The 24,593-nt window shown below is 38.8% G+C and overlaps 2 protein-coding genes across 5 annotated transcripts in view; one reads left to right on the top strand and one right to left on the bottom strand.

Annotated features, from left to right (window-relative positions):
- Positions 1 to 24,593, bottom strand: part of CENPP (centromere protein P) — a 223,143-nt gene that overhangs the window by 23,780 nt on the left and 174,770 nt on the right. The window lies entirely within an intron of this gene.
- Positions 21,640 to 24,593, top strand: part of ECM2 (extracellular matrix protein 2) — a 36,773-nt gene continuing 33,819 nt past the window's right edge. For 2 of the 4 annotated variants that reach the window (XM_067744932.1, XM_067744933.1), the window contains exon 1: positions 21,641 to 21,904. The gene's annotated coding sequence lies outside the window, so the exon portion shown is untranslated. Of the gene's footprint in view, positions 21,905 to 24,593 lie in introns of all 4 variants that reach the window. The other 2 variants (XM_067744935.1, XM_067744934.1) reach the window with 2 other exon arrangements.

Genomic DNA, 24,593 nt, shown 5'->3' on the forward strand with positions numbered 1-24,593 from the left:
ATAAAAGACCCAGAATTGCCAAAGCAATCCTGAGGAAAAAGAACAAAGTTGGAGGCATAACCCTCCTAGACTTCAGACAATACTACAAAGCTACAATAACCAAAACAGTGGTATTGGCACAAAAACAGACACATGGATCAATGGAACAGAATAGGGAGCCCAGAAGTAAACCCACACACCTATGGTCAATTAGTCTTCAACAAAGGAGGCAAGAATATAAAATGGGAAAAAGACAGTCTCTTCAACAAGTGGTGCTGGGAAAGTTGGACAGCTGCGTGTAAATCAATGATGTTATAACACACCCTCACACCATGCACAAGAATAAACTCAAAATGGCTTAAAGACTTAAACATAAGACATGTCACCAGGAATTCCCTGGTTGTCCAGTGTTTAGGACTCTGCACTTCCAATGCAGGGGGTGCAGGTTTGATCCCTGGTCAGGGAGCTAAGGTCCCACATGCTGTGCAGCACAGCCAAAAAAAAAAAAAAAAAAGAGACCATAAAACTCCTAGAAGCAAACATTGGCAAAACATCCTCTAATTAGGTCTTGAAATCCCCCCTACCCTCATAGAGAAATCTTCTCCCTCTCTTGAATTATTGTAATCATTTCTTAAATGGAGCCCTGTCCCTAGACTTGATCCTTCCACTCAATTCGTAAGCCAAACTACAGAGTTATCCATCTATTGATAAAATGCCACACTGGTTATGCTCCTCTCCTGTGGCCTTTGGGTAAAGCTCCAAACCTCCAACATCCCTTTTAGAGCCTGTGGAGATCTGGCTGCTTCTCTCCTGCACTCAGTCCTCCACACCTCACAATCACTTTCGCTTCCCAAAAGATGCCAGTTTCATCAGGCCTTTCTCCTACACTATCCCCTCTGGCTAGAACATTCTCTCTTACCTTATCCCTCTGTATACAAACTCTTATTTAACTTTTAAGTTTCAGTTTAAATATGTCTATAGTCAAATTTAATCTTAGGTTTGAGATGACTCCTAGACATTGAAACAGATATGTCAAGAAAGCAGCTAGAAACTTCCAGCATACAGATGGTAATACAGATGATCAAACTCACCTGGAGAGAAATTATAGCTAGAGAAGAGGTTTCAGGCCTGAGATCAAGTCGATGAAGAGGAGGAATCAGCAAAGGAGATTATTAAGTGAGGCAAAGGAGTTGGGCTGTAAAAACCAAGAGATATGAGTGTTGGAAAGAGGGGAAGAATCATTTCTGCTGAATGTTGCTAAAAACTGCTCTGACAGCTCCAGATGGGTATCTCCTGCATATTTCCAATACCACCCCACAACCCAGCCACAGAAGTGATCATACTGTTTAATACCAAGGCAGCCATTTGTCTGATCCCTTAGTAGTAAGAACTGACTTTAATTGACTGTAAGTAAGAACTCTGTCAACCTTATTTATCGTTATAGATTTCAGCAGTGAGCTCAAGATGCACTCAGTAAAAAAAACTTGTTGAATGACTTAATCACCGGCACACATACGTGTAAGTCCTCAAGGAATTTACATACATTTGGGGAAAACATATGGAAACCACTATTTATAATACAAAGCAGGGTGTAATCAGTGCTGGCAAAGTAGTACAGCCAGCGTGCAATGGTTGAACTGTGGAACGGGAGAAAGCTTCCTGGAAAAGATGTTACTGAAGTTAGGGACTGAAGAAAAGAGCAGGCTATCAGAAAGTAGAGCCTTGAGGTTCTTTTTTTTTTTTTTAACATCTTTACTGGAGTATAATTGCTTTACAATGGTGTGTTAGTCTCCGCATTATAACAAAGTGAATCAGTTATACATATACATATGTCCCCATATCTCTGAGGCTTGAGTTTTTAAAACAATAAAAAATTGTTGTTAATTACCCAATTGTGGCAAGGCAGAGATTATTTACATATGTGCCTGTGAGTGGCAACACTCAAACTCTTCACTCTGGCAGAAATGTAGGATAAAGATGAGCATTGTATTTTAAAATACTATTATTTATGCATTAGTTATCTGAACAGGGTATGACCATGGATAATTTTAGTCTTCTTTACATTTTCTAGCAATTTCTAAATTTACTAGTCTGCTATAATTTGCAGAGAGGGGTTTAGTTTTATTCTTTTTAAGACCAGAGTTTCATCTGGGCAAATTGAGAAAAGAACTTAATTCAAAAATGATATCTTTGTACATACACAAAAAAGTCAGTAATTTCCAGAATACTATTCATAAAAATTCCACAAATCTTAGAAGAGTTTGTAAACTGCATTCACGAATCTGGCAGAATTAAAATTAAATTTCTGTTTAAAAATGGAAATACAACATAATAAATGAAGTTAACATTAATTTTTTCCTACTCTTGGATGCTGAAAGATTCTAATGGAAATGAAAAAGATGAGATCACCCACCAGTAATGGGGAAAAAATGAGGCCATGGACAAACACACTATGTTTTGATTTATTAAACCACAAGCAAGCTTCACTTTATCCCCCATGAGTGATGGCTTAACCGGTTGCCAAAGTCTTCTTTTCCACTAAATACCTTTGTAAATATTGTGGTTACTCTGATTTATAGCCACCTCCTTCAGACAGTGTATCAGTAGAAAAGAATCCCTTTCCCAACAAATGTTAAAACTACCATCTGTGTAATCGTCTCACAAACCTCACGCTATGCATGGGCTTCAGGGTTTGAAGGAGGAAAATTATAGGAAAAGACCAGTTCTGGAGGCTCTGTCTGCGGTGATTCATCCCAAAGTGGGAACGCCATATCCAGAACGCCAGAGAGAAACACCTGAGTTGTCAACAGGGGACTTTTTTAAAGATAAGAACCTAGTTCCAGAGAAGGATGTGACTCACCCAGTCCTCCCTGGGAGGCAAGAGGCCAAGATGAATTCTGGCCCTGATGCCTCTGAAGTGATGTTTACCACGTCTGCTCTCCAAACACTCAGGCAATCTGGTTTTCATCTCGAAGGCGTCTGACTCCTATGGCTTTATGGGTGTGTGGAGCCATAATGGTGATGAGAGTCGGTTTCTGCTGATGTGGGCTGCAGAATATAGTTCTACCCATCCTTCCATTTCTGCTGGGGGAAGGAGCACTGCAGGGGCAAGCTGTAAAGTGACTCTAGCTTGACTGTTGTGGAAAGAAAGAAATAAGACTAACTTGAAGTCACTCTTAGTTCTCCCATTTCTCAGCAAGTCAGGCAAATCATTTAACTCTGTGAAGCTTTGGTTTCCTCATTTAGCCTCTGTAATACTTCAGCTTTCTTCCTCTGTAAACTGGAGGATAACAAGGTACATCACTGGGTTGAAGGATTTATTGAGCACTGTGTCCAGCAGAGAACTAGGCGTCTGGCACACAGTGGAACTAGTTAATGCTGCTGGTTCCTTTGTTTTTCTTCCATCCCCATCATGTATAGGAACAGGAGAGGACCTGATTCTGCCAATGCACATACTAAAAATGTCTATTCCTAGGTTATTTTGCAACTCTACAAAACTATCTAAGTGTTATAATAACATGCATTATATTTTTAGCTTTGAATGCACACTCTTACGGCAAAAAATGACTTACTGTAGTTTTTAAGAATGGAAATTAAACCATAAATACCAAATGTATTTTCTTTGCACAAAATTTCTCCTCTACAAAATTTAACCTAAACTCTCTTGAACTCTTGTCAGAATATTACAAGTGTTAAAACAGGTTAGTTTGGATAAGCAAAACAATATCCTGGCTATAGGGACATAATATAAACTCACATCTCCTTTCAAGCCTAAACTTAAATAAACATCTATAAAAAGCAGAGACAAAACCAAAATTTAAAACCTCTCTGAGCAGTAAAACCAGCAATTAGGTAAATCTTGCATTTCTGTATTTCCATGAGTTATTTACAATAAGGAATACAGTAGGAATAACAAATTTTGGAGGGTAGATAGTACATCTTGTTATTCTGGATGTGCTGATGCAACGTGTGGGAGAGATCTAAGCCAAGTTGAACAAATGGAAGTTGGCAATTTGAATATAAAGCTCAGGAAACAGTTTAGAGCTTAGAATAGATCTGTAACTTATTGGTATATGTTAAAGCAATGTGACTACTGCTCATTTATGTTTGCTTAACGGATGAACAAGATCGTGAGGGAGAGTAAGGACAGATAGAGAAGAGGGCTATGGAGGATGGGGAACATCATTGTTTACAATGTGTAAGTGTGTGGGGTAAGGGCAGTAAAAGATGATGAGAAAGAAAGTAAGCAAGATAGAAGTAAGAACAGACTGACTTCCAAGAATAGGGCAATCAATAAGAAAATGACAAAAAAAAAAGAAGGCTGATTAGATAGCTTCTGAGGACCACTGGACATTTGAGAGGACACTTTCACAACAACCATAAATGCCACAGCAGAATCGCAGTAGTAGCAGAATTTGTTAAGGAACAAATGGGAAGTTGAATACATGGAGGCATTTCCTGTAGATATTCTTTTAAGAAATTAAGGAGAAAATGAGAAGATAAAATAGATGGCAGTTTGAGGACAGCCAGACAGGATATAGTAAGATTCTTTCTGGCTTACAGAAGCTGAATATATTAGTAGGTGAAGAAGAACAAATTATGATTATGCAAAATGCCATGTTACTGATTCAAGGACACCAAGATTCCATTGAGACACAGTCACTGCCATCATTGAACACCTGGGCATGAATGTTACACTCTCGAGACAGTTGAGTCATTTAGGTTTAGGTCATGAATACAAAAGAATGGATACCCGGGAGGTGTGAATTCATACACAAGACCAGACTGGCAAATATTAAAGGTCTCCTCCCGATCCACAGATAAGTTTATAAAGATGCTGCCTTCAGTCATGTATGAGAACCTACTTGCTTCACACATATTTATTTGCTGTACTTTTTGTACCCAAATCAGATTATTTCAGAATAGTTTCCTTGATTTGTATTACACTACAGTAGCACTTCGCTTATCTCAAGAGCAAAGTACATTTAGAAACATACGATATCACAGAGGACATCATTTTTGGGAATTGTGGTGTATCACATAACCACTACACCTAAGTCCTTACCATATGATTTCTCCACTCAGAATATTTTCTTCTCTGAAAACTATGGTTTCCACTCATGATATTTCTTAGTTTGTAATCCTAGTCCCACACTTAGACCTGGGTGAGAGTGTATCTCTGGAGTCTCTGAAATGGGCTCCACATTGGTCTTCCTCTGGCTCTCCCCTTCCCACTAAGCAAGGGGCCCACATGCTTTCTTACAGCTAGCACCTCCCCCTCAAGATCATGCTGTGGGTATGCACCTAACACCCCAGAGTTTCCTGCCCTAGTGTCTCAGTTTCCAGGGCCCATGCAGGCCTCTTCCCTGGCTCTATCACCCTAAGGACATACCCAACTGCTAGTGTGAGCAACCCTAGGCCCAAAGGGTTTGCTTGTGTGCAGTTGAGGAGGAACTTGGAAGCATGGGCTGGGTGTCCACACAAGCAGGTCAAAACTTGGGGCAGAACATGACATGGGGTAGGAGGGAAATGGCCACCATCCTGCTCCTTCCTGAGCCACCATATTCTTGTGGAGGCAAATTCTGAGAAGTTCAGCTTTCCAGGTAGTTATAAAGGATGCTGGACAGGGTAAGAGAATGGAGCCCCAACATAATTTATTTAACTATTTCCTAGCTTGATTTATAATTTTGCACATTTGTAATATCATATATGAACCTTCACCCATACTCTTGCCTTAATCCCTTCATCCCTTCCAGCCTCCCCAAATGATTGTTCCTGCAGCACAATAGGAAATCAAACTAAGATGAAATGAAGAAATGATAGGCCCTAGGAACACTTGTTATATCAAATGTAATCTCTTACACTTGACTCAAATCTTAATACAAGGAACGGCACTAATTCATTAGATTTTTCCCTTATCAAGACTCAGCAGGGACTTCCCTGGTGGTCCGGTGGTAAAGAATCCACCTTACAAGGCAGGGGATGCAGGTTCAATCCCTGGTCAGGGAACTAAGATCCCACATGCCGTGGGGCAACTAAGCTTGCGTGCCTCAACCAGAGCCCACGTGCCGCAAACTATAGAGCCCACGCGCTCTGGAACCCACGCACCACAACTACAGAGCCCACACGCCCTGGAGCCTGTGAGCCACAACTAGAGAAGAGAAAAGGCGCATGCCACAACTAGAGAGAAGCCCGAGCACCACAATGAAGAGCCCGTGCACCACAGCGAAAGATCCTGTATGCTTCAGTGAGGATCCCACATGCCGCAACTAAGACCTGATGCAGCTCCAAATAAATAATAAAATAAATAGATAACAATCTTGAAAAAAAAAGACTCAGCACCCCAACATCTTCAAGTGGCATCATTTGTTCACTTGAGTTTGTCTCCACACCTAGAAGTAATGCAGAGAAACCCATCAATGTGTCCTCTGCCCGGTATGCTAAGCATGGGGTTGCAGGGTCTGTTCTAGAGATCTGGGAGTTCAAAGGAGGGATGCAGAATTAGTAGACTGGAGGACCCATGGACAGAGAATCTGACCTAGAACTTGCCTCTGTCCATGTCACCTGTTTTACTAAGAATGGCCTCTGATCAAACTCTGCTCAGGGAGTGAGGGAAGTTCCCAGAGATGGGTGGACCTCTATGGTCCCTGTGGTCTGACAATGCCATCTTAAGAAGGCAGAAGCAAAGACACATGGAACCTTAGCATTAAAATGATATCATCGAGTCCATATATCCCTGGGATAAATCCCACTTGATCATGGTGTATGATTCTTTTAATGTATTGCTGGATTCAGATTGCTAGTATTTTGTTGAGGATTTTTGTGACTATGTTCATCAGTGATATTGGCCTGTAATTTTCTTTTTTTTGCGGTATCTTTTTCTGGTTTTGGTATCACAGTGATGGTGGCCTCATAGAATGAGTTTGGGAGTATTCCTTCCTCTGTGATTTTTTGGGAATAGTTTCAGAAGGATAGGTGTTAACTCTTCTCTAAACGTTTGATAGAATTCGCCTGTGAAGCCATCTGTTCCTGGACTTTTGTTGGCTGGGAGTTTTTTTTTTTTTTTTTTTGCCGCACTGTACAGCATGCGGGATCTTAGTTCCCTGACTAGGGATCAAACCCGTGCCCCCTGCAGTGGAAGCATGAAGTCTTAACCACTGGACCACCAGGGAAGTCCCAGTTGGGAGTTTTTAAATCACAGTTTCAACTTCAGTACTTGTGACTGGTCTGTTCATATTTTCTATTTCTTCTTGATTCAGTCTTGGGAGATTGTATGTTTCTAAGAACTTGTCCATTTCTTCCAGGTTGTCCATTCTTTTGGCATATAGTTGCTTGTAGTTGTCTCTTATGATCCTTTGTATTTCTGTGGTGTCCACTGTAACTTATACTTTTCCATTTCTAATTTTATTGATTTGAGCCCTCTCCCTTTTTTCTGATGAGTCTGGCTAAAGGTTTATCAATTTTGTTTATCATTTCGAAGAACCAGCATTTAGTTTCATTGATCTTTCCTACTGTTTTCTTCGTTTATATTTCATTTATTTCTGCTCTGATCTTTGTGATTTCTTTCCTTCTACTAACTTTGGGTTTTGTTTGTTCTTCTTTCTCTCATTGCTTTGGGCATAAGGCTAGGTTGTTTATTTGTGATTTTTCTTGTTTCCTGAAGTAAGACTGTATTGCTATATACTCCCCTCAGAACTGCTTTTGCCACATGTCCCATAGATCATTGTGCTTTCGTTTTCATTTGTTGCTAGGTTATTTTTTGATTTCCTCAGTGATCCTGATCCATTGGTTGTTTAGTAGCATATTGTTTAGCCTCCACATGTTTGCGTTTTTTCAGTATTTTTTCTTGTAGTTGATTTCTAATCTCATAGAGTTGTGGTTGGAAAAGATGCTTGACATGATTTCAATTTCCTTAAATTTACTGAGGCTTGCTTTGTGGCCCAGCATGTGAACTCTCCTGGAGAATGTTCCATGTGCACTTGAGAAGAATGTGTAATCTGCTGCTTTTGGATGGGATGCTCTATAAATATCAATTAAGTCCATCTGGTCTAACATGTCATTCAAGGCCTGAGTTTCCTTACTGATCTTCTGCCTGGATGATCTGTCCATTGATGAAAGTGGGGTGTTAAAATCCCCCACTATTATTGTGTTACTGTTGATTTCTCCTTTTATGTCTGTTAACATTTTCCTTATATACTGAAGTGCTCCTATGTTGGGTGCATATATATTTACAATTGTTATACCTTCTTCTTGGATTGATCCCTTGATCATTATGTAGTGTCCTTCTTTGGCTCTTGTAACAGTCTTTATTTTAAAGTCTATTTTGTCTGATACTAGTATTGCTACACCAACTTTCTTTTGATTTCCATCTGCATGGAATACCTTTCTCCATCTCCTTACTTTCAGCCTGTACGTGTCTCTAGATGTGAAGTGGGTTTCTTGTGGACAGCACATATATGGATCTAGTTTTCGAATCCTTTCAACCAGTCTATGTCTTTTGGTTGGATAATTTAATCAGTTTACATAAGGTAATTGTTAATATGTTCTTATTGCCATTTCGTTGTTTTGGATTTGTTTTTGTAGGCTTTTTTTCCTTTCCTGTTTTGTTTTCTTGTGATTTGATAACATTCTTTAGTGTTGTGTTTGGATTCCTTTTATTTATTTGTGTGTATACCTATTAAAGATATTTGATTTGTGGTTGCTATGAGGTTTTGATATAGCAGTCTATATACATACATAATTGTTTTAGGTTGCTGATCTCTTAATTTCAAATGCATTTCCAATATCCTGAATTTGTGCTCTCCTCTTCTCAAAATTTCTGGTTTTGATATCATATTTGTGTGCAGATGATTTCCTACCTTTACTTTATGTTTGCCTTTACTGGTGAGCTTTTCCATTCGTAAATTTCTTGTTTCTAGTTTTTCAATATCCGTAAATCAATCAGTGTGATACATCACATCAACAAATTGAAGAATAAAAACCATGAGATCATCTTAATAGATGCAGAAAAAGATTTTGACAAAATTCAACACCAATTTATGATAAAAACTCTCCAGAAAGTAGGCATAGAGGGAACATATCTTAACATAATAAAGGTCATATATGGCAAACCTACAGCTAACATCATAATCAACAGGGAAAAGCTGAAAGCATTTCCTCTAAGATCAGGAATAAGACAAGGGATGTCCACTGTCACCACTTTTATTCGACATACTTTTGGAAGTCCTAGCCACAGCCATCAGAGAAGAAAAAGCAATAAAAGGAATCCAAATTGGAAAAGAATAAGTACAACTGTCACTGTTTGCAGATGACATGATACTATACATAGAAAATCCTAAAGATGCTATCAGAAAACTACTAGAGCTCATCAATGAATTCAATAAAGTTGCAGGATACAATATTAATACACAGAAATCTGTTGCATTTCTATACACTAACAACAAGAGATCAGAAAGAGAAATTAAAGAAACAATCCCACTTACCGTCACATCAAAAAGAATAAAATACCTAGGAATAAACGTACCTAAGGAGATAAAATACCTGTACTCCAAAAGCTATAAGACACTGATGAAAGAAATCAAAGATGACACAAACAGTTGGAAAGATATACCATGTTCTTAGATTGGAAGAATCAATATTGTCAAAATGACTATACTACCCAATCTACAGATTCAATGCAATCCCTATCAAATTACCAATGGCATTTTTCACAGAACTAGAACAAAAAAATCTTAAAATTTGTATGGAGACACCAAAGACCCCCAAATAGCCATATCAATCTTGAGTAAGAAAAACGGAGCTGGAGGAATCAGGCTCCCTCACTTCAGACTATTCGACAAAGCTACAGTCATCAAAACAGTATGGTATGGGCACAAAAACAGACATATAGATCAATGGAACAGGATAGAAAGCCAGGAATAAACCCACACACCTATGGTCAATTAATCTATGACAAAGGAGGCAAGACTATACAATGGAGGACAGACAGTGTCTTCAACAAATGGTGCTGGGAAAACCAGACATCTACACATAAAAAAATGAAATTAGAACATTCTTTAACACCATACACAAAATTAAACTCAAAATGGATTAAAGACCTAAATGCAAGACTGGATACTATAAAACTCTTAGCAGAAAACATCGGCAGAACACTCTGAGATAAATCGCAGCAACATCTTTTCTGAGCAGTCTCCTAGAGTAAAGGATATAAAAGCAAAAATAAATAAGTGGGACCTAATTAAACTCAAAAGCTTTTGCACAGCAAAGGAAACCACTGACAAAATGAAAAGACAACCCACAGAATAGGAGAAAATATTTGCAAACAATGTGACCGATAAGGGATTTGCCTCCAAAATTTACAAAGAGCTCATGCGACTCAATATCCAAAAAACAAACAACCCAATCAAAAATGGGCAGAAGACCTAAATAGACATTTCTCCAAAGAAGATATACAGATTGCCAACAAACACTTGAAAGGATGTTCAACATCACTAATCATTAGAGAAATGCAAATCAAAACTACAATGAGATATCACTTCACACCGGTCAGAATGGCCATCATCAAAACATCTACAAACAATAAATGCTGGAGAGGGTGTGGAGAAAAGGGAACACTCTTGCACTGTTGGTGGGAATGTAAATTGATACAGCCACTGTGGAGAACAGTATGGAGGTTCCTTAAAAAACTAAAAATAGAACTACCATATGACCCAGCAATCCCACTACTGGACATATACCATGAGAAAACCATAAATCAAAAAGAGACATGTACCACAATGTTCATTGCAGTACTATTTACAATAGCCAGGACATGGAAGCAACCTAAGTGTCCATCAACAGATGAATGGATGAAGAAGATGTGGCATATATATACAATGGAATACTACTCCGCCATAAAAAGAAATGAAATTGGGTTATTTGTAGTGAGGTGGATGGACCTAGAGTCTATCATACAGAGTGAAGTAAGTCAGAAAGAGAAAAACAAATACCATATGCTAACACATATATATGGAATCTAAAAAAAAAAAAAAAAGGTTCTGATGAACCTAGGGGCAGGACAGGAATAAAGACGCAGACGTAGAGAATGGACTTGAGGACACGGGGAGGGGGAAGAGTAAGCTGGGGTGAAGTAAGAGAGTAGCACTGACATATATACAGTACCAAATATAAAATAGATAGCTAGTGGGAAGCAGCTGCATAGCACAGGGAGATCAGTTTGGTGCTTTGTGACCACCAAAGGGGTGGGATAGGGAGGGTGGGAGGGAGATGCAAGAGGGAGGGGATATGGGGATGTATGTATGCATATAGATGATTCACTTTGTTATACAGTAGAAACTAACACAACATTGTAAAGCAATTATACTCCAATAAAGATGTTTAAAAAATACAAAAATGGAAGTATTTAGAATTAAATATATTAAAAGATGTATACAGTCTCTCAAAGAAACTTATAGAACATTACTGAACACAACTGCTTACTTGAAGGAACACCGACAGGTTAACTTTTTGATAATTTGGGAACAAAATGAAAAATGACATAATGGATGGCATAAAAAAAAAGAATCCATGAGTTCATGCTGATAGCAAAAACATTCAAAAGGAGGGTGGGAAGGATGGAAAGCTCTTCTTCACAAAAGAATGCCACCAAATAAGAAATGAATGATGGAATTTCAAATCACTGTTTTGCAACCTCCATAGTAAGAACTGATCTGCAATGGATGCTAAAATCATTAGGTGAAAGATTATAGGGAACAGATTGTGTCATATAATGTCATCCAGTAGGTTATTTATTAATTTCAAAGGAAAAAGGTCCCTTTTCAAAGATGAGATTTGGCAGACATCACCTTAGTGAGGAGATCAAACTTAACATCAGGAATAATGAGACATCAGATCAAGTATGTTCTGAGGTCAGCACTGAACAGGGAACAGTACCTTTCATCCAATACATCTGCCAAAAACTTTAACCAAAATCTAATCATGAGGAAAGAATAACCTATCCAAGTTAAAGATTTACAAAACAATTTACAAAACGTTGTTCAAAAATGTCAATGTCATGAAAGACCAAAAAAGACCAAAAAAAGAAAAAAAGAGAGAGAGAGAGAGAACTGGAGAACTGCTGCTTTAGACTGATGAGACAAAACATGTCGGGACTTCCCTGGTGGCACAGTGGTTAAGAATTGGTGGGCTTCCCTGGTGGTGCAGTGGTTGAGAGTCTGCCTGCTGATGCAGGGGACACGGGTTCGTGCCCCGGTCCAAGAAGATCCCACATGCTGCGGAGCAACTAGGTGCCACAGCTGCTGAGCCTGTGCTCTGGCGCCTGCGAGCCACAACTGCTGAAGTCCGTGCGCCTAGAGCCTGGGCTCTGCAACAACAGAGGCCACTGCAATGAGAAGCCCACGCACCGCAATGCAGAGTGGACTCCGCTTGCTGAAACTAGAGAAAGCCCGCGCACAGCAACGAAGACCCAACGCAGCCAAAAATAAATAAACAAATAAATAAAGATACATGTCAACTAAATTAAAAAAAAAATGGGCAGAAGACCTAAATAGACATTTCTCCAAAGACAACATACAGATGGCCAAGAGGCACATGAAAAGATGCTCAACATCACTAATTATTAGAGAAATGCAAATCAAAACTACAATGAGGTATCACCTCACAACTGTCACAATGGCCATCACCAAAAAATCTATACAATGAATGCTGGAGAGGGTGTGGAGAAAAGGGAACCCTCCTACATGGTTGGTGGGAATGTAGATTGGTACAGCCACTATGGAGAACAGTATGGAAGTTCCTTAAGAAGCTAAAAATAGGGCTTCCCTGGTGGCGCAGTGGTTGGGAGTCCGCCTGCCAACGCAGGCGACGCGGGTTTGTGCCCCAGTCCGGGAGGATACCGCATGCTGCGGAGCGGCTGGGCTTGTGAGCCGTGGCTGCTGGGCCTGCGCGTCCGGAGCCTGTGCTCTGCAGCAGGAGAGGCCACAACAGTGAGAGGCCCGCGTACAGCAAAAAAAAAAAAAAAAAAAAGAAGAAGCTAAAAATAGAGTTACCAGATGATCCAGCAATCCTACTCCTGGGCATATGTCCAGAGAAATCCATGGTTCAAAAGGATACAGGCATGCCAATATTCATTGCAGTGCTGTTTACAATAGCCAAGACATGGAAGCTACCTAAATGTCCATTGACAGATGAATGAACAAAGACGATGTGGTACATATAAACAACAGAATATTACTCAGCCATTAAAAGAATGAAATAATGCCATTTGCAGCAACATGGATGGAACTGGAGATTATCGTACTAAGTGAAGTAAGTCAGACAGAGAAAGACAAATATCATGATATCACCTATGCGGAATCTAAAAAAAAATGATACAAATGAACTTATCTACATAACAGAAACAGACTCACAAACTTCGAGAACCAACTTGTGGTTAGCAGAGGGGAAGGGTAGGGGAGGAGGGATAGATTGGGAGTTTGGGATTGACATGTACACACTGCTACATTTAAAACAGATAACCAACAAGGGCCTACTGTATAGCACAGGGAACAGTGCTCAATATTCTGTAATAACCTAGGGACTTGCGTGGTGGTCAGTGGTTAAGACTCCATGCTCCCAATGCAGGGGGCCCGGGTTTGATCCCTGGTCAGGGAAATAGATCTCACATACCGCAACTAAATATTCCACATGCCACAACTAAAGATCCTGCATGCAGCAATGAGGATCCTGTGTGCTGCAACTAAGACCCAGAGCAGCCTAAATAAATTCTGTAATAACCTAAATGGGAAAATAACTTGAAAATGAATAGATACATGTACAACTGAATAACTTTGCTGTACACCTGAAACTAACACAACATTGTTAATCAACTATGCTCCAATATAAAATAAAAATTAAAAAAAAAAGAAAATCCCTTAGCCCAGGAAAAAAATGATATCATCGAGTTCAGTGTCTGAGAATTACCTTCTGCAGCATTTCCAGTAGAATGTCATCTAGTTTCTACTAGAATCCTTTCAGTCTAGTGGACTTAGCATCTCAGTAGGCAGCTCAGTTGGACACTTCTAGTTATGAGAAAGGGCTTTTGTTTTTTAAACTCAGCCCAAATCAGCCTGTCTGTATCATCTGTCCATTGATTTTGGTTCTAGTCTCTGGAGCACAGCAGAACAAGTCCATGGCCTGTTTTAATATCTACAGTCTCTTCTGTCTTTGTTCCTCAGTCCCTCTAAATTCACCTGGCAGGGCCACTTCTCTCAAAAATCAAGTAGCCGAATGTGAATGAATTCTTGTGCTACTTTCTGTTCCATTGGTCTATTGATTTTCCTTGTGTTATTACCAAACTGTCTTAATTACTGTAGCTTCTTATAATAAGACTTGATATTTAGGACAGAAAGTCCTTTAGCCTTGTTCTTCTTCAAGAATGGCTTGGCTATTCTTTGGCCTTTGTATTTCCATGTACATTTTAGAATTTGTCTAGTTTAATAAAAACAAAAAAAATACATCTTTTTCTTTAATTCTCTAACCATAGAAAGACACAATTGATTTTTATTTATTAATTGTATATCTGGAAAACATGTTAGATGATTTAATAATTTTTCTGAAAGTTATTTCAGATTTTCTTTTTCTATTGAGGTAACATTGATTTTTAACATTATATAAGTCTCATGTGTACAACATTATATTTCTACTCCTGTATACCCTGCAATTTGCTCACCACAGAAAATTTATTTTCCGTCTGTCACCACACAGTTGAGCCCCTTTACTCATTTCACGGTCCCCAACCCCTTCCCGCCACCATTTCAGATTTTCTATGTATACAACGATTTTACCTGGGCTAATCAGAGATTTTTCCTTCTTTTACTTAATTTTCTTTTAAAATAAATTTATTTCTTTATTTGTTTTTGGCTGCATTGCTGTGCGCTGGCTTTCTCTAGTTGCGACGAGCAGGGGCTATTCTTTGTTGTGGTGCGTGGGCTTCTCATTGTGGTGTCTTCTCTTGTTGCGGAGCACAGGCTCTAGGCGTGCGAGCTTCAGTAGTTGTGGTGCGTGAGGTCAGTAGTTGTGGCTCATGGGCTCGAGAGCACAGGCTCAGTAGTTGTGGCCCACGGGCTTAGTTGCTCTGCGGCATGTGGGATCTTCCTGGACCAGGGCTCGAACCGGTGTCCCCTGCACTGGCAGGTGGATTCTTAACCACTGTGCCACCAGGGAAGCCCTTGATTTTCTACTTATACATTTAAAACATTTTTTTCTTTTTCTTGCCTTACTGCACTGGCCATGACCTTCAGTGAGCCTGCTTGTCTTATTCCCAGAAAGGGAAAACTTTCAATATTTCAACACTGAGTATTTTTTAATAATAGCTTTACTGAGATATAATTTATATATCATTAAATTCACCCTTTTAAAGTACACAATTTAGTGTTTTTAGTATTTTCATAGTTGGGAGCCATCACCACTACCTACTTTTGGAACATTTTGGTGACTCTATAAAGGAACCCTGTACCCATTAGCAGTCACTCCCCATTGTGCCATCCCAACTCTTACCCTCCTCACCCCAACAACCACTCATCTACTTTCTGCCTGTACGGATTTGCCTATTATGGACATTTCATATGAAAGAGCCATACAGGGCTTCCCTGGTGGCGCAGTGGTTGAGAGTCCGCCTGCCGATGCAGGGGACACGGGTTCGTGTCCCGGTCCGAGAAGATCCCACATGCCGCGGAGCAGCTAGGCCTGTGAGCCATGGCCGCTGAGCCTGCGCGTCCAGAGCCTGTGCTCCGCAACAGGAGAGGCCACAACAGTGAGAGGCCCGCGTACTGCAAAAAAAAAAAAAAAAAAGAGTCATACAATATGTGGCCTCTTGTGACCGGCTTCTTGCACTGAGCATAATCTGTTTGAGGTTCATCCATGTTGAACATGGATGCATCAGTGCTTCATTCCTTTTTATTGCTGAATAACATTCCATTGTAGAAACAGATCACACTTTATCCGTCCATCAGCTGATCGATATTTGAGTTGTTTCCACATTTTGGCTGTTATGAATAGTGTAGCTACACAATTCAAAATTCGTGTACAAGTTTCCATGTGGATTTATGTTTCCACTTCTCTTGGGTATATAGCTAGGAGTGGAAGTATGTTGTTTTTTTGTAGATAACTCTGACAGACTAAGGAGTTCCCTTCTATTTTAGTATGGTAACAGCTTTTTCTCTCTTCCTTCTTTAAACATTAAGGTGATAATATAATGTTTGGATTTTATCCTTAAATCAACCAGGTATTTCTTAAATAAACCTAGTGTAGTCATGATATATTATCCTATTTATATACTGCTAGATTTGGTTTGCTAATATTTTACTTTTTTTAAAATCTATGTTCACTAGTCAGACTGATCTATAATTTTCCTTTCTTGTAATGTCCTTGTCAGGTTGCAGTATGGTATGGTTATGCTGACCTTAAAGAATTGTTTGGTAGAATTTGTTGATTAATATAGGCCTATAGTATTCTTTGTGGGAAGGTTTGAATTTATGGTTTCAATAGTAGACAATTCAGATTTTCTATTTCTTCTTCTGACAGTTTTATTAAATTGTCTTTTTCTAGGAAGTATCCATACTGTCTAAATTTGCTGGCATAAAGTTGTTTATAATATCCTCTGATTTTAACTGTTTTCACTCTGTAGTAATAGAAATTTTCCTATTCCTCATACTGGTGATCTGTGCTTTTTCCCTTTCTCCTGCATCAGTCTTGCTACATATTTTATTAGTTTTGTTAAAAAAAATTTTTTTTTGGCAGTGTTGATCCTGTCTCCTGCATGAATTTTTCTATTTCATTGATATTTTTGCTTTTAATTTTTTTTTTTTTTTTTTTTTTTTTGCGGTACGCGGGCCTCTCACTGTTGTGGCCTCTCCCGTTGCGGAGCACAGGCTCCGGACGCGCAGGCTAAGCGGCCATGGCTCACGGGCCTAGCCGCTCCGCGGCATGTGGGATCTTCCCGAACCGGGGCACGACCCCGTGTCCCCTGCATCGGCAGGCAGACTCTTAACCACTGCGCCACCAGGGAAGCCCTGCTTTTAATATTTTTGACAAACACCGCCAGGGCAAAAAGGTGCTCATGAACCCTCTCAGATCTAAACCCAGTGATTCCTTATGGTCTTTTTTTTTAATCTCATTGACGATTTTAAGATGTTTTTAAATAGTGATCCAGTGATCCAGTTTTTTAGTTGTCTTTGAAGGGAAGGTTGGTAGAATCATCTAATCCTCCAATATTGGATATAGAAAACTGAAAATTTTAACCGTGTATTTAAAAAATTTATGCTACTTATATATATTACCTATTCAAACATACAAAAATCATTTAAAAAATAAAGTGGCAGATAAATGGACATTTTACATATTTCCGGTGGGAGTATACATTACAAGAATGTTTTTGGAAAGCAATCTGGAAAAATGCACCAAAACTCAAAAAGGGGAAAAATCCAAATGTCCACTGATAGGGGAATGTATCATGGCATATTCATACATTAGTACTCCACTTATATGTAAATATTCCTCTGAGAGGGTAAATTCAATGAAAGCAAATGAAGCACTGTCACACTTCAGCGTGAGTTAGCTGAAAAGGCATTTAACTATGGCACTAGCAAGGGATATAGAACAGGCCTGAAGCAAGATAAGACTCCCATTTCTGAGAGGGGAAATTTAGCTTTATCTGAGCAACTACACCCTTAAAAGAAAGACTAACTCATTGAAAATATTGAAAAGGTGACTTTACTCAAACACATGTTTTGGAGTTGGAACCCATGCTGGCTGTGCTTGTAGCCTGGGCACTCAGGGACCTGTTGACACCCTGTTTGGTGACCAACACCAAACTCTGCAGAGTGGCTGTCAGAGCCAAGCTTTAGAACATAGTTATGGCTGCAGTAATAAAAAGGAGGAGAGCACCAATACCAGCATTTCCCATGTACTACTGTGGTTAACATAGTTTCTGCAGGACTCATGTAACAGTCCATTAACCCACAAGATTTTAGAGCAGGGACCTCAGAAACTGTATAATCTGGTTCTCCGCAACTTTGCCAATCTTGGTATGATAATCTTGGCTATTCCTCTATGCTGCTATTTAAGTTTCTTCTTTTTCTGATTGTTTAAAGATTTTTTTAAAAAAGTTCTTTTTTTTCTGATCTGGTTATGAAAAGCTCAAAACATTATAAAAGTACAGAATTACATACTAAAATCCTCCCATAATTCCATCACCCAAAGATAACCACTAACAGTTTGTTGTTTATTTCTTCCAATTTGTTCTCTAGGAAGATGTTAAATTGTATACATTAAAAGAAGGGAACATAATAGCACGTGTACTATTTTAAAATTTCTTTCTTCCTCTTGGTATATTGTGGACAATTTTGCATGTCTATATAACAGTTACTTCGGTCTCTCTACGTAGCTTTATGGCAGCCTACTGTTCCCTATCAGTATATAACTGGTTAATTCCCCTCCCCCCTTGGGAACAATACTTCAAAGTACTTTCCTAGAGGCACACTTATGCAGAGAAAGATGTGTTTCTACAATGGATTCCTAGAAGTGATATGCTGGGACAGAGTATAGCTATTGTTAATTTGTCCTGTTTCTTATTTATTTATTTATTTCACTCTGCTGGGTCTTAGTTGTGGCACATGGGATCTTTAGTTGCTGGCATGCGGGCACTTTTAGTTATGCGGGATCTAGTTCCCTGATGAGGGATCGAACCTGGGCCCCCTGCCTTGGGAGCGTGGAGTCTTAACCGCTGGACCACGAGGGAAGTCCCTATCCTGTTTCTTTTGAGGACAACTTAACAATAGGTATACTCGGTCCCAGCATTTCACTTCTAGGAATCCATTATAGAAGAGTTTCTCAGACTCACAAACTTAGAGAACAAACTTATGGTTATCATGGGGGAAGAGTGGGGGGAAGGGATAGTTAGGGAGTTTGGGATTGATATGTATATACTGCTATATTTAAAATGGATAACCAAGAAGGACCTACTGCATAGCACGAGGAACTCTGCTCAATGTTATGTGGCAGCCTGGATGGGAGGGGAGTTTGGGGGAGAATGGATACAAGTATAGGTATGGCTGAGTCACTTTGCTGTGCACCTGAAACTATCACAACACTGTTAATGGCTATACTCCAATATAAAGTAAAACGTTTTTTTTAAAAAAATATGTTTCTGTTTGCCCTAAGCAAGCAATGTGTCCAATACTACATGTCATCCACATTGTTTTCCTCCCAAAACAATGCATAAATCAGGACACTTTTTTTTTTTTTTTTTTTTGCGGTACGTGGGCCTGTCACTGCCGTGGCCTCTCCCGCCGCGGAGCACAGGCTCCGGACGCGCAGGCCCAGCGGCCATGGCCCACGGGCCCAGCCAACCCGCGGCACGTGGGATCCTCCCGGACCGGGGCACGAACCCGCGTCCCCAGCATCGGCAGGCGGACTCTCAACCACTGTGCCACCAGGGAAGCCCCAGGCCACATTTTTTTTAAAGACTTTTTTTTAGAGCAGTTTCAGATGCACAGAAAAATTGATAGGAAGGTTACAGAGGTTTCCCATATATCCCTAGTCCCCCCCATCACACAGCCTCCCCTATTATCAACATCCCCCACTAGAGTGGTGCATTTGTTATAACTGATGAACCTATACTGATGCATCATAATCACCCAAGTCTATAGTTTCATTATGGTTCACTCTTGGTGTGTACATTCTATGAGTTTAGACAACAGTATAAACACGTGTATCCATCATTATGATATCATACAGAGTATTTCCACTGCCCTAAAAATCCTGTGTTCCACCTATTCATTCCTCCCACCACCAACCCCTGGCAACCACTGACCTTTTTACTGTCTTCATAGATTTGCCTTTTCCAGAATGTCACATAGCTGGAATCACATAGTACATAGCCATTTCCGAATTGCTTTTTTTTACTTAGTAATATGCATTTAAGGTTGCTCCATGTCTTTTCATGGCTTAATAGCCCATTTCTTTTTAGCACTGAATAATATTCCATTGTAGGATGCACCACAGTTTATCCTTTCACCTACTGAAGGACATCTTGGTTGCTTCCAAGTTTTGGCAACTATGAATAAAGCTGCTGTCAACATCTGTGTGCAGGCTTTTGTGTGGACATAAGTTTTCAACTTATTTGGGTAAATACCAAGGAGCATGACTGCTGAATTTTTCTAGGAAACCACCAAACTACCTTCCAAAGTGGCTGTACCATTTTGTACTCCCACAAGCAATGAATGAGAATTCCTGTTGCTTCACATTCTCACCCGCATTTGGTATTATCAGTGTTTTGGTTTTTGCAATTCAAATAGGTCTGTAGTGGCTTCTCATTCTTGATTAAATTTCCAAAGCTCTTTTCTGATTGTGGGTAGGTATTTTGGGGTGGAGATGAGGGGAACTCCTATCTCTAATGTTAGAATCTTTGCAAATGTTTGGTAATCTTGGGCTACCTGCATATGTTAAGAACACTGACCCAAAGCTCTGAATGTGTGGGTGGAGATAGTCAACTTTGTGCTTGTACTGGGTTGAGCTAGTCTGGATTCTGAAGATGGGGGTTCCCTTTTCTACTAGACACCCAGGGCCAAGTGGAAGAGAACATGGGTTGAATTTGGGGGTAAATGCCTAATATTTTGAACAAATGATGGAGACATCAGGAAGGTTGGGGTCATATGCCCTGCTTCTCTTGAGTACAGTTTCCCAACGAATCTCACCATTCCCAGGATCTATAATTTCTAAACCTGGAACACCCTCAGAGTTACCCTGTCTCATACGTGTTTTGTTGTCGTCTGCCAGACAGAGCCTATGTACCTTCAGTTTTCAAGGAATTTCTCAACATTTCTTGTCTTCTAATAGTACTAATTATTTTGTAGTGCAGTGTTACATTTTTAAAAACAAACATAGTTTTTGTTATTTTTAGGAATTTGGGTGGCCTATGTGCTCAGTCCATCATCTTGATTTGATCTATCCAGGTCATGTTAAGATTTTGGAAAGACAAAAATGTATCTTCTCTCTGTCAAATAATTTAGACCCATGAGGTAAGTAAGGATTTAAAAAAATAGATATTATAATTACCTAGTCTACGACAGGCATTTTGTATGTGCTATTCATTCTATCTGCACAAAAATTTGAAAGATAGGTATTACCATCCCAGCTGTACAAAGAAAAAACTTTAGTCACAAACAGCAGTAACTCACCCAAGGTCCTCTGTAAGCAGCACTGTGGGCCAGGAACCTTGATCTGTCTCTGACCTGCTTATTTGCAGATGAAGAAACTGAGGCTGAGGTAGATAATTAATTTGCCAGTTACCTTAATCAGAAGCCTCATAGCTCCCTTGAATATTTTCGTCTTATTGCTTAAGGTTGGAAGTTACATAATTTCAATGACATTAATATGTAACAGCTTTCTGTTTTGTTAACAATATTGTGTGTGAGACTGGTGTGGCAGGCAGAGAGCCGATGAGAGAGTTAAATAACATTAACCCAATTAAAGGCATTCCAGGAAGGCATAGTCCTCTAACTTGGAACATTAAGATTTTTAATGTAATTAGTCTATGAAAATCACGCATTTCTTAATCAAGCTCCCCTTTTGTGCTTCCAACTCCGCCTTCTCAGCCTACAGACTAATGCTTTTCCCCCCCTCTGCTGCTTTCCACTTTTCCCATGATTTAGAACAAATATTTGCCTTGGTAACTATTTTCCCTGGTTACTCTCTTGGCTGATTTTCTGCACAAAGAACCGAAAGGCATGTATCCCCAAGGGAAGCAGTTATTTTAGATTTTGCAAAGAAGTCAGTTAACAATTTTCAACAATCCCTTCTTTGTTTTAAAGAAAGCTCTGGTTTTGTTTCATTTTCATCTGGAGACTTAAATGACACCAAGCAAAGCCTACTTAGTTTAGATTTCCAGGTAAAATGTTTTAAATTTTAAGTTTCTACTAAAGCATGTGGAATGGTTTTAATATTTGGCTGTTTTATGTTGCAAATATGTTTAACCCTTGAGGAAATAAGCTCTTACTAATAGATTTTAAAAGTTTAAAGTGTACATTATTTTGTTTACTTGTTTTTTTCAGGATGACTACCTCCGAAGTATTTAAAACTTTATGAAATTAGGATTCAATATATTTTTATATGTTTAAATAGAATTACATGCTCAATAGAAGTATAAGTTGGTTTGAAAATTTCATTCTTTTCTATTTTTAAGTCCTAAAAGAGCATAAAGGATTAATTAAAAATGTTTTTCATTATAAGCCTATAGAGTGAAGTTAAAAGGGATAATAGGCATCTCATGGCTTTGTGTAGAAGTTTAAAATTTAATTTAAACCCTTTTAAAGCTTACTTAAGACAGATGACGAAGAATTTTAATGGAAAAAAATAATAAGTTAACCAAGATTTACAGATGATATTTAATGTTGGGATAAACACAATAAATGCTAAAATGAAAGAAAATTTTACTTGATCAAAATAATACCTACAGTGATTAGACCTATTGTGTCATAAAAGTTTACCTCTAGAAACATATTCACTCAATTATAAAGTTGTTTTTGGAATAAATATTAAATAAATGTGAAATTCTATAAATCACTGAAAATAACAAAGGCCGAGAAATCAATGATAAAATTAGTATTGAGAGGCCATTTCATAAACATTATTTAAACATTTCAATTAGACTATTTAGATTCTGATTTTCTTAAAATTAAGATAGCTCTGTAAATTTATTTTTGTACATATCTATTTAGATTTCTGGATAAGTAAAAGTGAGCCAGTTTGGGAGGGGGGTGGAAGACAGAGGGATGGGGATAATGGGAGAAGGGTGAGCTTGGGCAATGCTCTGCTAAGTAAGAGGCTCAGGGACAACACGATGCCTGAGACACTCATGGAAGTTTATCTCCAGAGCCCTTAGATCCAGGGCCTGACTCCTCATAACTCTCACCTACCACAGGATGGAGAGTCACGTATATGACTGTCAAAGCAAGAAAATCTCCATGTACAGATTTTATGTAGAGCACATTTTATGTAGAGCACATTTTATGTATGCTCTCTGTCAGAGCTCACTTCCCCCGCCACTCAGCAAATTCTACTTCTACCCTGTCTCACAGTGCAACTTTTCATATTGCTTTCCCCTGCTGCTGTTGCTATTTCTTCCCAACATATTACCTTGCTCTCTGAACGGGCTTTGACAATTTTAGCCACCAATCAGCTAGGGGATTTGCTCCTCCCTTATATTTTGCATGTTAGTTTTTCTAAAACTAATATAGATTATGAAAAGTTGTTCTAATATAGTTTCATTTCAGTGACCTACAGTAAAGGGTTTGAAATTACTGCAGTAATTAAAGTACCTATATACTGAAAAAGAGATTGCATGCTGAGGTTAGTTGACATGAAAATAACTTAGAGGCTGCTATTTGTTGAGCCAAGGGAAAATGGTGACAAGTCAGCATATGATCCAAGTACATCCTGACTACAGGAGGATAATTCTGGCAGATGAAGTTATAAAAAGAACTGAGATTCAAGAGGGCAAACTAAGCAGATATCACTCTTTTCCTCTTACCAAATACCTAGACATAAGAGAAGATATATTACAAACAAATACACACATGGATATATAGCTGCAGTAGGAAATAAGAAGGGGAGCTTCTGGTGAGACAGAAACTGTGAGGAATCCTTCAAATACAGAGAGAAGATGGGAATGAATTTAAAGAGAAAAACCATAGCCTTGAATAGGTATGGGAGAGAACTGTGTAAAAAGAGCTTGTGTGGAAAAGAAAGAAGTCATTAGAGTAAAAGATCCTAAGAAGGATACAATAAGGAAAAAAACAAAACCCGTACATTATAGTAGAACTTCTGAATATTAAAAATGAGTTCAAAATCTGAAAAAAAACTTCTACAGAGAGAGGAAAAAAGACTTATTACAAAGAGATGAGAATCAGATTCAATTTAAACTTTTCATCAGTAACAGATATAAGAAACAAATGGAACAATACCTATGAAGTATTGAAGGAAAATTATTCTAAAATCATAATTCTATTTCCAACTAAACAAAATGATATTTTCTGACATATACGAATTCAAAACTTTTACAACCCAAAACATTCTCTAAAAGAAAAATGATATATTTCAGGGAAATAAAACTAATCTGAGGGAACTCATGCTTCTTATAATGGCAGACTATGCAATTCAGACCATTCAGCCTACTGAGAATAATTAGAAAAAAATAGGAAAAAATAACAGGGCCAATATTTGGGATAGGACTGGAATCCTAAGAGGTCTGGAACAGCTTTTCTTCTGGAGGCATCTGTGGAACCAAAAGAGGTGACTGAGAAGCTTAGTATAGCTTTAAAGCAGCCTCTCAAGTCAAGACAGAAACAAAACTCAAGGAATGGGGCCAATCAAGCAGCAGGGGTGGCAGGCAAAAGTGATGCAGATGAAATCACCAGGTTTTGGTTTGGGACTTAAAGTATAATTATTAATTAGTTATAGTGAAACTCAGCTTCAAATCATTCAATTTATGATTGTTAGTGCCCTTAACCTCATGTCTGAATGTAAATCCTTTTAGGATAAATAATAAATATATCATTGTAGGCTTCAAAGTATATTCA

This window comes from Pseudorca crassidens, chromosome 7 (genome assembly GCF_039906515.1).
Source record: "Pseudorca crassidens isolate mPseCra1 chromosome 7, mPseCra1.hap1, whole genome shotgun sequence".
In the NCBI taxonomy this organism is placed as follows: Eukaryota; Metazoa; Chordata; class Mammalia; order Artiodactyla; family Delphinidae; genus Pseudorca; species Pseudorca crassidens.